This window comes from Gossypium arboreum, chromosome 3, assembly GCF_025698485.1.
Source record: "Gossypium arboreum isolate Shixiya-1 chromosome 3, ASM2569848v2, whole genome shotgun sequence".
Lineage (NCBI taxonomy): Eukaryota > Viridiplantae > Streptophyta > Magnoliopsida > Malvales > Malvaceae > Gossypium > Gossypium arboreum.
This window is the reverse complement of record NC_069072.1, coordinates 103,515,548-103,529,991: the sequence shown is the minus strand read 5'-3', so window position 1 is coordinate 103,529,991 and position 14,444 is coordinate 103,515,548.

The window sequence follows — 14,444 nt, the reverse complement described above, 5'->3', positions numbered from 1 at the left end:
TTTAATTATCAAATTGTTCAATTTGGTCTAAAAATCAAACTATGGCAAAATTATCGTTTTGCCCCTAACCTCACTTTTTTACAAATTAGTCCTTAGGCTCATATATTGAAATGTATTCAATTTCTCTGTTACCCAAGCCTAGCTGAACCATATACATACTCATATTAGCCCACATTTTTCATTAAATTAGATTTTTACTACCCATTTTATAAATTTTTACAAGTAGGTCCTTTTATACATTTTCACTAAAAATCATTTAGTAAAAGTTGTTTATCGCACATCAAACTTTCATTTTCTACCATAAATCATCAACACAGATGCATGTCATACATGAGTAAAATTTTAAACATGAACCCTATTTCAAAAAAGTGGTAGAAATAGAAAGATCGGGTGAATACGACATCAAAAACATAAACAACATTAAAAACGGGGCTAGGATGTACTTACAATCAAGCTTGAAAGTTGAATAAAACCTTAGCTATGGTGTCTTCTAAATTTTGACCAATCAGAAGAGCTCGATTAGGATTACCAGTCTAGGCTAAACCCTAATCATAATGTATACTCAAGAGATATTATATCGAGATTACCCGTCCAGTCTAAATCCTTTCTATAACAAGGTCAATTGGATTATTCGTCTGAGCTAAATCCTATCTGTAACAAATGCAGGACTCTATTTGTTTCAGGAAAGCGCATACAATCATCGGAATTCAGCATCCAATCGGGACTTAACCTCTTTTTGACCATTTTCAAGCATGTATCAAATTTCTCATGATAGCATTCAAGTAATGTACATCAATATAAATCACATTCCGTAGAACACAATATTCAATTAAATATATTTACATGCCGGATTAAGTTACACGAACTTACCTTGATAATTATTTGCGTAAAAGTCTACTAATTTGAAATCTTTTTTTTCCTTGATCTAACCTCTAATTAGTATTTTCGGATCTATATAAATGAATTTAACCATCAATTTCACACATTACATATTTAAATGGACTCAATTTACGTCCTAGGAAAAATTACCATTTTGCCCCTAACTTTTCCATAAATTCTGATTTTGTCCCTAAGCCCAGAAAATGGAACTTGTGCAAATTACTCCCTATTCCAAGCTTAATCAAAGTCCCATTACAAATTTTCCAGCACATGTATTCATAAAATTTTAGAATTTTTCATCAAATTTTACAACTTTTCATTTTAGTCCCTGAATCATGTTTTCATCAAAAATCACTTTGTAAAAGTTGTTTATCTATCAATAATCTTTCATTTTCTACCATAAATTTCTAATTTCTAGCATATACATCCATGACCCATTTTTATACCTTGATAACTTTTCAAATTAATCCCTCAAATAGAGAGATTAAGCTATCTCGGTTTTAAAAATACCATAATTACTAAAAACGGGACAAGAGAACTTACCCAATTAGGCCTTGAAAGTTTTTTTCTCTCCTAAGGTTTCCATGTTTTTTTAGGTTGAAGATGACATAAAATAAGATGATTTCTTTTATCATCTTTTTAATTAATTAAGTATTTTGCTATTTCGAATTTAGTCCTTGCCCTTTTTCTATAATCCTATGGATGAGTCACCAAGAAAAATCTACATACTATTCTTAATGGTCTAATTACCATATAAGGACCTCTAGTTTTTAATTCCTTAGCTATTTGGTCCTTATAGATACTAGAATTCAACTTTCGTATTTTATGCGATTTAGTCCTTCTCGTAATTAAGCACTTAATTGATAAAATTTTCGTGTCAAAATTTTCACACGACATGCCTATTATAATACGGACCATAGAATGAAATAAAAACAAACCTTATTTTTGGGTCAAATTTGTGGTCCCGAAACCACTATTCTGATTTCACTGAAAAATGGGTTGTTATAACTCTCCCCCATTTAGTTATTTTCATCCTCGAAAATCTTACCAGTAAAAAGATTCAGGTATTCCTTCCTCATAGTATCCTCGGCTCCCAGGTAGCCTCTTCAATAACGTGTCGTTGCCAAAGAACTTTTACTAAAGCTATCTTTTTATTTCTTAACTCTTTTGTTTCCTGAGCTAAGATTTTGATTGGTTCTTCACCATATGTCATATCAGGTTGAATCTTTACCTCTGTTGGGGAAGTAACATGTGAAAGATCGGATCGGTACTGCTAAATCATAGAGACATGAAAGACATTATGAATCCAATCAAGCTCTGGTGGTCAAGCTAACCAATATGCAACCGGTCCAATTCTTTTTGTAATCTCATATGGTCCAATGAACCATGGACTTAGTTTTCCTTTGCATCCAAACTAGAGAACTTTCTTCCAAGGTGACACTTTCAAGAATAATTCGTCACTGACTTGAACTTCTATTTCTTTTTGTTTGAAATCAGCGTAGGACTTTTGACGATCAGAGGCTACTTTCAAGCTGTCTCGAATTAACTTCACTTTTTCCTCTATATCTGGGACCAAGTTAACTCCGTGTAATTTTCTCTCACTGAGTTCTGTCAAATACAATGGAGTTTTGCGTCCATACAAGGCTTCATACGGTGCCATTTTAATACTAGACTGATAATTGTTATTATAAGCAAATTCAACCAAAGGCAAATACCTTTCCCAGTTACCTTCAAACTCAAGTATACAACATCGAAGCATATATTCCAAGATCTGTATTACCCATTCAAAGTCACCATCTGTCTGGGGATGAAATGCAGTACTAAAGTGTAACTGAGTACCTAGAGCTTCTTGCAATTTACTCCAGAATCGATATGTAAATCGAGGGTCTCTATCTGAAATAATGGAGACAGGCACTCCTAGCAATCTGAAAATCTCAGAAACATATAATTCAGCCAATATATCCAAGGAATAATCCATACGTACCGAAATAAAGTGTGCAAAATTTTTCAACCGATCAACAATTACCCAAACGGCATCTTTCTTCCTTGGAGACAAGGGTAATCTCTTTACAAAGTCCACAGTAATTCTTTCCCATTTCCATTCTGGTATCATGATTGGCTGTAATAGTCCAGACGGCAACTGATGTTTAACTTTTACTTGCTGACATATAAAACACTTAGATACGAACTCAAAAATATCCCGTTTCATTTCTAGCCACCAGTATATCTTTTTCAGATCATATACATTTTATTACTACCAGGATGTATAAACATGTAACCTTTATGAGCTCCATTCAAAATCTTCTGTACCAATTCTGAACTTTTTGGTACAGAGGCTCTGCCTCTAAGTAACAAACAACCATCAGCCTCGATCTGAAATTCTGAGTCAAGATTCGATTCGCTTTATACCCGTCTTGCTTGCAACTTACTATCATTTTTCTGAGCTTCAGAAATCTGTTGCAAAAACATTGGTCTAGCTTTTAACGAGGCTAGTGAACCATCATCAGACAATAGAAATCAGGTATTCATTGCTCGCAAGGTATACAGGGATTTTCTGCTCAAAGCATCTGCCACTACATTGGCTTTTCCCAGATGGTAGTCAATAGCAAGATCATAATCTTTCAAAAACTCAAGCCATCTGCACTGTCTTAAATTCAAATCTTTCTGTGACATCAAGTATTTCAGACTTTTATGAACAGTGAATATGTGACATTTTTCTCCAAACAATTAATGCTGTTAAATTTTCAATGCAAACACTATGGCTGCCAATTCAAGATAGTATGTCGGGTAGTTCTTTTCATGTAGCTTTAGCTTTCGTGAAGCATAGGCTACTACCTTAACATCTTGCATCAAAACATAGCCTAAAGCATTCAATGACGCATCACTATAAACTGTAAATTCCATACCCGATTCAGGCTGGACTAACACAGGTGCTTCTGTCAATAAAGCCTTTAATCTGTCAAAGCTCTATTGGCATTTCTCTGTCCATTCAAATTTCACATTTCTGTAACAAACGAGTCATCAGGGAAGCTATCATTGAAAAACTTTTTATAAATCTCTGATAATAACCAGCTAGTCCTAGAAAACTTCAGACTTTAGACACATTCTTCGGTGGTTTCCAATTAACAAAGGCTGAAATTTTATTCGGGTCTACCCTGACACCTCCAGCAGATACTATATGCCCAAGAAAACTAACTTCTTGTAACCAAATTCACATTTACTGAATTTAGCATACAATTATTTCTCTCGCAGAGTTTGCAACACTATTCTCAAGTGCTCAGCATGTTCATTTTCATCCCAGGAACAAACCAAAATATCATCTACAAATACCACCACAAACCTGTCTAAATACGGGCTAAAATTTATGTTCATCAAATCCATAAAAACTACAGGTGCATTTGTCAAGCCGAATGGCATCAAAAGAAACTCATAGTGTCCATACTTGGTTCTAAAAGTTGTCTTTGGCACATCTGATTCTTTTACCCGTAGTTGATAGTAACCAGAACAGAGATAAATCTTCGAAAATGAAATGGTACATTTTAACTGGTCAAACAAGTCATCAATAAGAGGCAATGGGTACTTTGTTGAGCTGACTGTAATCAATACACAGCTTCAATGATCCATCTTTCTTCTTTACGAATAGAACCGGTGCACCCCAAGGTGAGAAACTAGGTCGAGCAAAACCTCTGTCAATCAACTCTTGCAACTGTACTTTCAGCTCTTTCAATTCAATAGGAGCCATTTTGTAGTTACTATCGATATCGGTGTTGTTCCTAGAACTCCACCTCTCTTTCAGGTGGTAAACCAAGTAATTCTTCTGGGAATACATCAGGAAATTCACATACTACTGGCACTGATTGAATTTTTGACTCAGATACTTTAGTATCCATCGCATACGCAAAATTAGCATCATACCCCTTTCTAAAATATTTTTGTACTGGTATTGCTAAAATCACATTAGGTAATCCATCTAGTTTATCAGATTCAACATGAAGTAATTTACCATTCTCACATTTCAATACAATAAATTTATGCTTACAATTTACCATTGCATCATCTCGGGTTAACCAATCTATTCCCAAAATCACATCAAAATCATCAAATGGAAATAACATCAAGTCAGCCAAAAAGCAATAACCTTTTACTATCAATGGATAGTTCTTACAGACTTTATCTACCATAACACACTGGCCCAGGGGGTTTGAAACTTTAACCACAAATTCAATGAATTCAGCAGGTAAATTTTTTATAGACACTAGGTTCGTGCATATGTATGAATGTGTGGAACCAGGATCAATCAATGCAGTAATATCAATATCAGGTAGAGAAAATATACCAGTAATGACATCTAGTGCAGAGCACGAATAGCATATGTTGTTGCAGGTGCTCGTGCCTCAGATCTAACTACTGTATCCTTGGTAGTACCTTGACTACCACTAACATTGCTGGGATGGTGAGGTGGTCTCCCCCTCGAGATAGGATTACTCGGCTTCGGAGCTGGTTCTATTTCTTTTTCAACTCTTTCGGGACAATCCCTGAGAAAATGGTCAAGTGAACCACTTTCGAAACAAGCTTCGCTTCTAGACCGATATTGTGACACCCCTAATGTGACCCTAGTCAGAGAGTGGTTTCGGGACCACGAAACCGAGTCACAAGAATAATTAGGTGTTATATTCTGTGCTTATTGTATGTGGAATTTGTATGCGTAAATATTTCGTGCCTTGATTTTTATTAATTAGGTGCAAATTTATAAGAAAGGACCCATGTGCTAGGACTTGAAAATGTGATAGGTGTATTTTTAAGTGGCCTAATAATGCATGAAGTGAAATAAATGGAGTTGCATGTCAATTATCCCATTTCCTAAGGTGGATGGCCTACCATGACAAATTATGGGCAAGGGAAAACATGTTTCCAACATGTTTGGCTAGTGAGTTATGTAGGAAGTATTATAATAAAAATAAGCATAAAAAATGAAAAAAAAAGAAAGATGAGCTTGGATGCCCTTGTTGCCGTGAGTAGAGGAAAAGAGAGGAGAAATTTTTGTCCATCCATTTTCACTTCTTGGCCGAAAATACTAAGGAAAAGGGGAGGATTTTTGCTTCATGCTTGGTTTAGAAGAGATCTAGAAGGAGATTTGGCTAAATTGCATCAAGATTAAGGTATGTATGAGGTTGTGTTGGGAGTTTCATGCATGTTTTGGTTGCTAACTTGATGTGCATGTTAGCCATGGCTCAAATCTTTGTTATGCCATGGAAATGGTATTTGGCCAAAGTTGTTATGGTGATAAAGCCATTGCATGCTAAGTGTGAAGCTTGATGATGATGCATGCAATGATGGATTGTCTACTCTTGAGTAAGATTTTGAGTTGTCTTTTGTTCAACCATGATTGAAGTTAAAAGGGCATGATTGTCATATTCGCCATGATGCATTCATGAGCATGATTCATGCTTCTTGCATGTTAGTTAAAATTTGTGTTTTGGATGGCTATGGACACCTTGAAATTCGCCATGCTCATATATGTATATATATGTTTGCACATGATGTTTTGGTTATGAAGGAAGTGATGAATATGTTTGTTTAAAGAAGAAGATGTTGAAGAATAATTGTGAAATTGCAAGCACATTCGGCCTAGCACACATATGAGTGCTTGATGCTATATTATAAGTTTTGAGCTACAATATGCAAAGCATTAACTAGTAAAATGCATGCTGTTTTTGTGAGGTATTAAGTGCATAATTGGCCTCAACATGTACATGAATGTTCGGCCTTGGGTAGCCTATTGAAGGCCTTAGCTTTTCCTTGATGCTCGAATAAATTGTATTGAATTGCTTGATGTAGTATAAAATGTGCATGACCATTGTGTATTCAAGCTAAAGGGTGGCCATATGACCATTTAAACTCCTTGTCATATTCGGCCATAAGCTAGCACAATGAGGTTTTAATAAATTGAATTTGTTTGAATTAGCTCAAGAGCTTAGAGGGCCACAATTGGACAAAGGGAAGGAGAAAGTGATCGAATAGCCATAAAAGCCGTTCGACAACATCCGAGGTAAGTCCTCAAGAAGTGACCATACTTGAATTATGTGAAATGATGTATGGATATGTATTGATTATTGATTATGTGTGTATGAGTATTTGAATGATACCCGGGCTAAGTCCCGAAGGCGATTATGCTAGTGATCATAATTGTGTTTGAGCCTTAGTAACGAAAATGAAATATGTATGTCCAATGATTATTGATGTATGTGCGCATGAGAAATTGAATAATATCCAGGCTAAGCCCCGAAGACGTTAATGCTGGAAATTATATCCGGTTAAGACTCAAGGCAATTGTGCTAGTGGCTACATCCGGCTAAGACCAAGGCATTCGTATGAAGTCATTCTATCCGGGCTAAGACCAAGGCATTTGTGCACGTGGTTATATCCGGTTATATTCGAAGAATCTTGGGCTGGAGGTGAGTGTTGGTTGCTATAATGAATTCAATTAGTACGCTCGAAAAGCCCAAAGAATAAGGTACGTTTATATGTGCATTGGAAAGTCGACATGTTTGAGCAACATTCGCTCAATCGTCTAACAATTTCAGCTATTGAATTGATCGATACTTTGTGAAAGTATATAATGATGAAGTGTGAAGTAAGAATGACTATGTGAATGTGTATTAATGGAATGATGCATTTGGTTATGTGAATGTATTGCTTTAATTAAAGCTGATTATATTCCTTGAGACTTACTAAGCATAAAAATGCTTACCCGTTGCTTTGGCTCTCTGTTTTATAGATTTCGCTCGATAGCAATCGGATTCGGGATCAATAAAGTCAAGTCATCCACACTATCAACGCCTCTATTTTGGTATAAATTTTGTTTGAACTTTGAAATGGCATGTATAGGACTACCCCTTGTTGGTTTAAAATGTGGTGATGTATATGTATACGGCCATGCGAAAATGGCTCGTAAAAGGAAGCATGAACTTAGACTATTTTTGGTTTGTATGTATATATATGGTGTCATGATGTGATTATGGATTGGAAATGGGAATGTTGGTCACATGATCAGCCATTGGTATGGTTAAAATGATCATATATGAACCTATGTATGGCAAGACTAGATGGTTCATGGAGACTACAAAATAGGTAAGACCTACCTTAAAAACAGAAGCTGCCAGCTGCAGTGACGTGAATGTGAAAAATCACCAAAATTTGTAGGAATGGTATTAAATAGTGAATAAGCTATTTAAATGAACCTTGATGAGTCTATTTTCATATGGAAGAAACGAAATGGTCATAGGAGTTACATGTTAAGAGATATTAAAGCTATTGTGAGACAGGGCCAGAACGGTTTCTGGGTCCCCTGTAGCAACCTTAAAAATTTACTATAAATTATCCAGAAAGAATTAGGAGTCATGCCTTATATGTACAGATTCCATTTTGAGTCTAGTTTCATTAGAAACAAACGACACCAGTATTAAAGCCCTGTACAGGGAGGTATTCAAGTTATAGCGCGCGAAGGTCAGAGCAGTCAATCCCTGTAACATGGGCGACTTTAACTAATAAACTGTACCAATTGGCCCAACCAAAAATTCTAGAAATAAATCCATGGATGGATATATGAGTCTAAATTCAGGGAAAATTTACAAAACCAGTTTCCGAGTTTTGAAACTCGAGATATGATTTTTAAGGCGACGGTGACGCAGTTTTCCAGCCTGACTGGAAATGTCAAATTGGTGGCAAAACATGTGAACTTGGCTTGTTAACCCTCGTGTCCGACACGGCGATGGTCTCGGGTTCGGGTGTTACAATTTTATTGGTATCGAGCCACGGTTTAGTCGATTCTAGGACTACCGTGATGTGTTTGGGGTCTAGCTATACATGCCATTAAATGATGAATCGATAGTGTGGTGATTTCGACAATTTGACTTTGTGTTTGTTTATAGCAATGGATCCCGATCCCAACCGAAGCGATAGCTGATGATGTGGAGAGTGTGGCGCTGCTCCGCGCAAGAAGGGACAGCCGCCGGACTCTCAACCTATGGCCAGCAATCCGAATGATGAGGCTAGGCAAGCCTTTTATAGTGTGATGAGCGAATGGTTTAATCAATACATTCGAACTAACACTACTGTTCCACAACCTCCATTCCCGACAAATGCAACCCCGCACCTACAATACCTCCGTTGACTGACCAAATAAGGTCAAGTAAGCCCCAATCGATAGGATTCAAAACATGGGGCCACTGAATTTAAGGCTACGGATGATGATGATGCCGAGCGAGCTGAATTTTGGTTGGATAACACTATCCGGGTGCTCGATGAGCTATCCTGTACACCGATGAGTGCTTAAAGTGTACCATCTCCTTGCTACGTGAGTCCGCCTACTATTGGTGGAGTACTCGACTTGTGGTACCTAGAGAGCAAGTGACTTGGGAATTCTTTCAAACCGAGTTCAAAAAAATACATCACGAGATTCATCGACCAAAAGCGAAGGAATTTCTTGATCTTAAGCAAGGTTCTATGTCGATTCACGACTACGAACGAAAATTTGTGAGGCTTAGCCAGACAGCGAGAATGCATTTCGTCCAAGCCATTATGTGTAAATGCTTGAGGTTGGGCTGAATGATGATATAAGGATGTTCGTTGGCATTCTCGAGATACGAGAGTTTGTAGTACTTGTTGAGCGAGCTTGTAAAGTCAAGAGCTTAGAAAGGAGAAACAAAAATCGATGGGGAACTGGAGAATTTGAAAGAGGTCCTCGGAAAGTCTCTTCAACAAGCATCAAAGAGATTTCGAGATGATGCGAGCCGGTCTAGAGGCGTTTGGGCTTTTCTAGACGAGGACGCGATCGACCCCTGTGACCACACGAGTCACTTGATCGCCATGGTGGAAATGATCGCGAGAGAGGCGGAGTGTCCACATTGTGGCAAATGGCATTCGGGAGTGTTGGTTTCGTGATCGCTCCTGCTATAAGTGTGGGTCGGCCGACCACTTTATGAAGGATTGCCCGAGGATGCATGAATGAATGTAAGTCGAGTGGAAACACGGTGCTACCATTGCTCGAGGTAGGCCACTTAGAAATATGGGCAATGTCGTTGGCGGTCGAGAGGATCTAGAGATGCTACCATCGGATCTCGAGGCTCGTGCTCTGCAAGGACTTATGCCATACGCCGCACGTGAGGATGCTTGCCTCTCGGATGTCATTACCGGTACTTTCACTCTTTTCAATACAAATGTGATTGCTTTGATTGACCCCGGTTCTACTCATTCATATATATGTGAAACCTTAGCATCCAAGAAGACTTTGCCTATTGAGTCTCTTGAGTTTGTAATTCGGTGTCAAACCCTTGGGTCATTACGTGCTTGTCAACAAAGTGTGCAAGAAAAGTCCCCTAGTGTTCCGAGGTTCTTGTTTTCCGGCGGACTTGATGCTTTTGCCGTTCGATGAGTTCGACGTTATTCTTGGTTTGGATTGGTTGACCATGCATGATGCGGTTGTAAATTGCAAGAGCAAGACTATCGATTTGAGGTGCGCGAATAATGAAATAATTCGGGTTGAGTCTACGGACTTAAAGGGTTGCCACCGTAATATCGCCGATGTTGGCCCGTAAATATGTAAGAAAAGGGTGCGGCGTACCTTGCGTCGTGCTCGATGACAAGGAATCGAAAAAGAAACCCGAATCGTGCGTGGTTTGTGAATACCGGATGTTTTCCACGAAGAATTGCCGGTTTACCACTGCTCGAGAAATAGAATTTGGCATCGAATTGGTACCGGTACCACTCCAATTTCGATAGCTCCGTATCGTATGGCACCAACAGAAATTAAAGGAGTTGAAAGCTCGGTTGCAAGAATTGGTGGATAGAGGTTTTGCTCGCCGAGTTTTTCGCCTTGGGTGCGCCAGTGTTGTTCGTGAAGAAGAAGGATGGAACCATGCGGTCGTGCATCGACTATCGTCGACTTAATAAAGCGACGATAAGGAACAAATATCCGTTGCCACGTATTGATGACTTGTTCGATCAATCAAGGGAGCCTCGGTGTTCTCGAAAATAGATTTGAGATCGGGCTATTATCAATTGCGAATCCGAGATTCGGACGTACCCAAGACGCCTTGAGCGAGATATGGTCACTATGAGTTCCTAGTGATGCCGTTTGGGCTCACTAATGCCCTCGGTATTTATGGATTTAATGAATCGGATCTTCGACCATATTTGGATCGATTCGTAGTCGTGTTCATTGATGACATCTTGGTCTATTCAAGAAATGAGACCGAACATCTTTGAACACTGCGGTTAGTCTTTGCAAATCTTACGGGATAAGCAATTATATGCTAAGTTCAGCAAGTGTGAGTTCGGTTAAGAGAGGTTAGCTTCTTGGGTCATGTGGTATCTGCATCGGTATTCGAGTCGATTCGAATAAAATTTCAGCCATACTTAATTGGAAGCCTCAGAAATATTACCGAGGTTCGGAGCTTTTGGGGCTTGCTAGGTTATTACCGACGATTTGTAAAGGCTTCTCAACGATAGCCACGCCGATGACGAAGCTACTTCAAAAGGATGTTAAGTTCGAATGGACGAGAAATGCCAAAAAGTTTCGATCAACTGAAAATTTATTTGATGAAGCCCCAATTCTAGTGCAACCCGAGTCCGCAAAAGAGTTTGTCATCTATAGCGATGCCTCCCTACTTGGGTTAGGTTGTGTATTGATGCAAGAAGGTCGAGTTGTGGCCTATCGTCGAGGCAATTAAAGCCACACGAGAAAAATTATCCGACCCATGATCTCGAATTGGCGCCATCGTATTCGCCTTAAAGATTTGGCGACATTACTTATTTGGTGAAAGGTGCCATGTGTACTCGGATCACAAAAGTCTCAAATATTTGATGACCCAAAGGGACTTAAATCTGCGACAAAGACGTTGGCTCGAGTGTTAAAGGATTATGAGCTGGTCATTGACTATCACTCGGGAAAGGCGAATGTGGTTGCGGATGCCTTGAGTCGTAAATCATTATTCGCTTCTGAGCGATGAGCGTGCACTTGTCCGTCCGATCCAATAGTGTGTTAGTAGCTGAATTGAAAGCCAAACCACTATTGATACATCAAATTCGAGAAGCTTAGAAAGTCGACGACGAGTTGGTCGCAAAACGGCCGAGTGTGTTCAACAAGGACTCGAATTTCAAATCGATGATGACGATTGTTTGAGGTTCAAAAGTCGTCGTGTGTTCCAAAGAATTGAACTCATTTCGATAATTCGAATGAAGCCCATTGTAGCCGAATGGCAATCCACCCGGAGTACGAAGATGTACAATGATTTGAAACGTCGGTTTTGGTGGCATGGTATGAAGCGAGACATCTCCGACTTTGTTTGAGATGTTTAATATGTCAACAAGTGAAAGCGGAACATCGGTGCCTTCGAGATTACTTCACCAATCACGATACCCGAGTGGAAATGGGATCGAGTCACAATGGACTTTGTATCCGGACCGCCATTGTCGCAAGTAAGAAGGATGCGCTTTGGGTCGTGGTAGATAGATTGACTAAGTCGGCCCACTTTGTCCCCGTCGTCTGATTTTTCAATGGACAAACTAGCCAATTGTACGTTTCTCGATTGTGAGATTACACGGGTGCCTATTTCCATCGTGTCGGATAGAGATCCGAGATTTACCTCGCGATTTTGGAAAAAGTTGCAAGAAGCTTTGGGTACCAAGTTGCATTTCAAGACCGCCTTTCACCCCCAAATCGATGGTCAATCCGAGCGGATAATTCAGATACTTGAGGATATGTTGAGATGTTGCGTCCTCGAGTTTAGTGGTTCATGGGAACGGTATTTGCCGTTGATTGAATTTGCTTACAACAACAGCTTTCAATCAAGTATTAAGATGGCACCCTACGAGGCTTTGTACGGTCGTAAATGCCGTACACCATTGTTTTGGACTGAGCTTGGTGAAAGCAAGATTTTCGGGGTGGATTTGGTTAGAGATGCTGAACAGAAAGTGAAAGTGTTATGGCTCAAGCACGGAATAGAAGAAGCTACTTGGGAGACCGAGAACTCTATGAGAGAGCGATATCCAAACCTATTTACCGGTAAGATTTTTGGGGACAAAAATCTCTTAAGTGGGGGAGAGTTGTGACACCCCTAATGTGACCCTAGTCAGAGAGTGGTTTCGGGACCACGAAACCGAGTCACAAGAATAATTAGGTGTTATATTCTGTGCTTATTGTATGTGGAATTTGTATGCGTAAATATTTCGTGCCTTGATTTTTATTAATTAGGTGCAAATTTATAAGAAAGGACCCATGTGCTAGGACTTGAAAATGTGATAGGTGTATTTTTAAGTGGCCTAATAATGCATGAAGTGAAATAAATGGAGTTGCATGTCAATTATCCCATTTCCTAAGGTAGATGGTAGGCCATGACAAATTATGGGCAAGGGAAAACATGTTTCCAACATGTTTGGCTAGTGAGTTATGTAGGAAGTATTATAATAAAAATAAGCATAAAAAATGAAAAAAAAAGAGAAAGATGAGCTTGGATGCCCTTGTTGCCGTGAGTAGAGGAAAAGAGAGGAGAAATTTTGTCCATCCATTTTCACTTCTTGGCCGAAAATACTAAGGAAAAAGGGGGAGGATTTTTGCTTCATGCTTGGTTTAGAAGAGATCTAGAAGGAGATTTGGCTAAATTGCATCAAGATTAAGGTATGTATGAGGTTGTGTTGGGAGTTTCATGCATGTTTTGGTTGCTAACTTGATGTGCATGTTAGCCATGGCTCAAATCTTTGTTATGCCATAGAAATGGTATTTGGCCAAAGTTGTTATGGTGATAAAGCCATTGCATGCTAAGTGTGAAGCTTGATGATGATGCATGCAATGATGGATTGTCTACTCTTGAGTAAGATTTTGAGTTTTCTTTTGTTCAACCATGATTGAAGTTAAAAGGGCATGATTGTCATATTCGCCATGATGCATTCATGAGCATGATTCATGCTTCTTGCATGTTAGTTAAAATTTGTGTTTTGGATGGCTATGGACACCTTGAAATTCGCCATGCTCATATATGTATATATATGTTTGCACATGATGTTTTGGTTATGAAGGAAGTGATGAATATGTTTGTTTAAAGAAGAAGATGTTGAAGAATAATTGTGAAATTGCAAGCACATTCGACCTAGCACACATATGAGTGCTTGATGCTATATTATAAGTTTTGAGCTATAATATGCAAAGCATTAACTAGTAAAATGCATGCTGTTTTTGTGAGGTATTAAGTGCATAATTGGCCTCAACATGTACATGAATATTCGCCTTGGGTAGCCTATTGAAGGCCTTAGCTTTTCCTTGATGCTCGAATAAATTGTATTGAATTGCTTGATGTAGTATAAAATGTGCATGACCATTGTGTATTCAAGCTAAAGGGTGGCCATATGACCATTTAAACTCCTTGTCATATTCAGCCATAAGCTAGCACAATGAGGTTTTAATAAATTGAATTTGTTTGAATTAGCTCAAGAGCTTAGAGGGCCACAATTGGACAAGGGGAAGGAGAAAGTGATCGAATAGCCGTAAAAGCCGTTCGACAACATCCGAG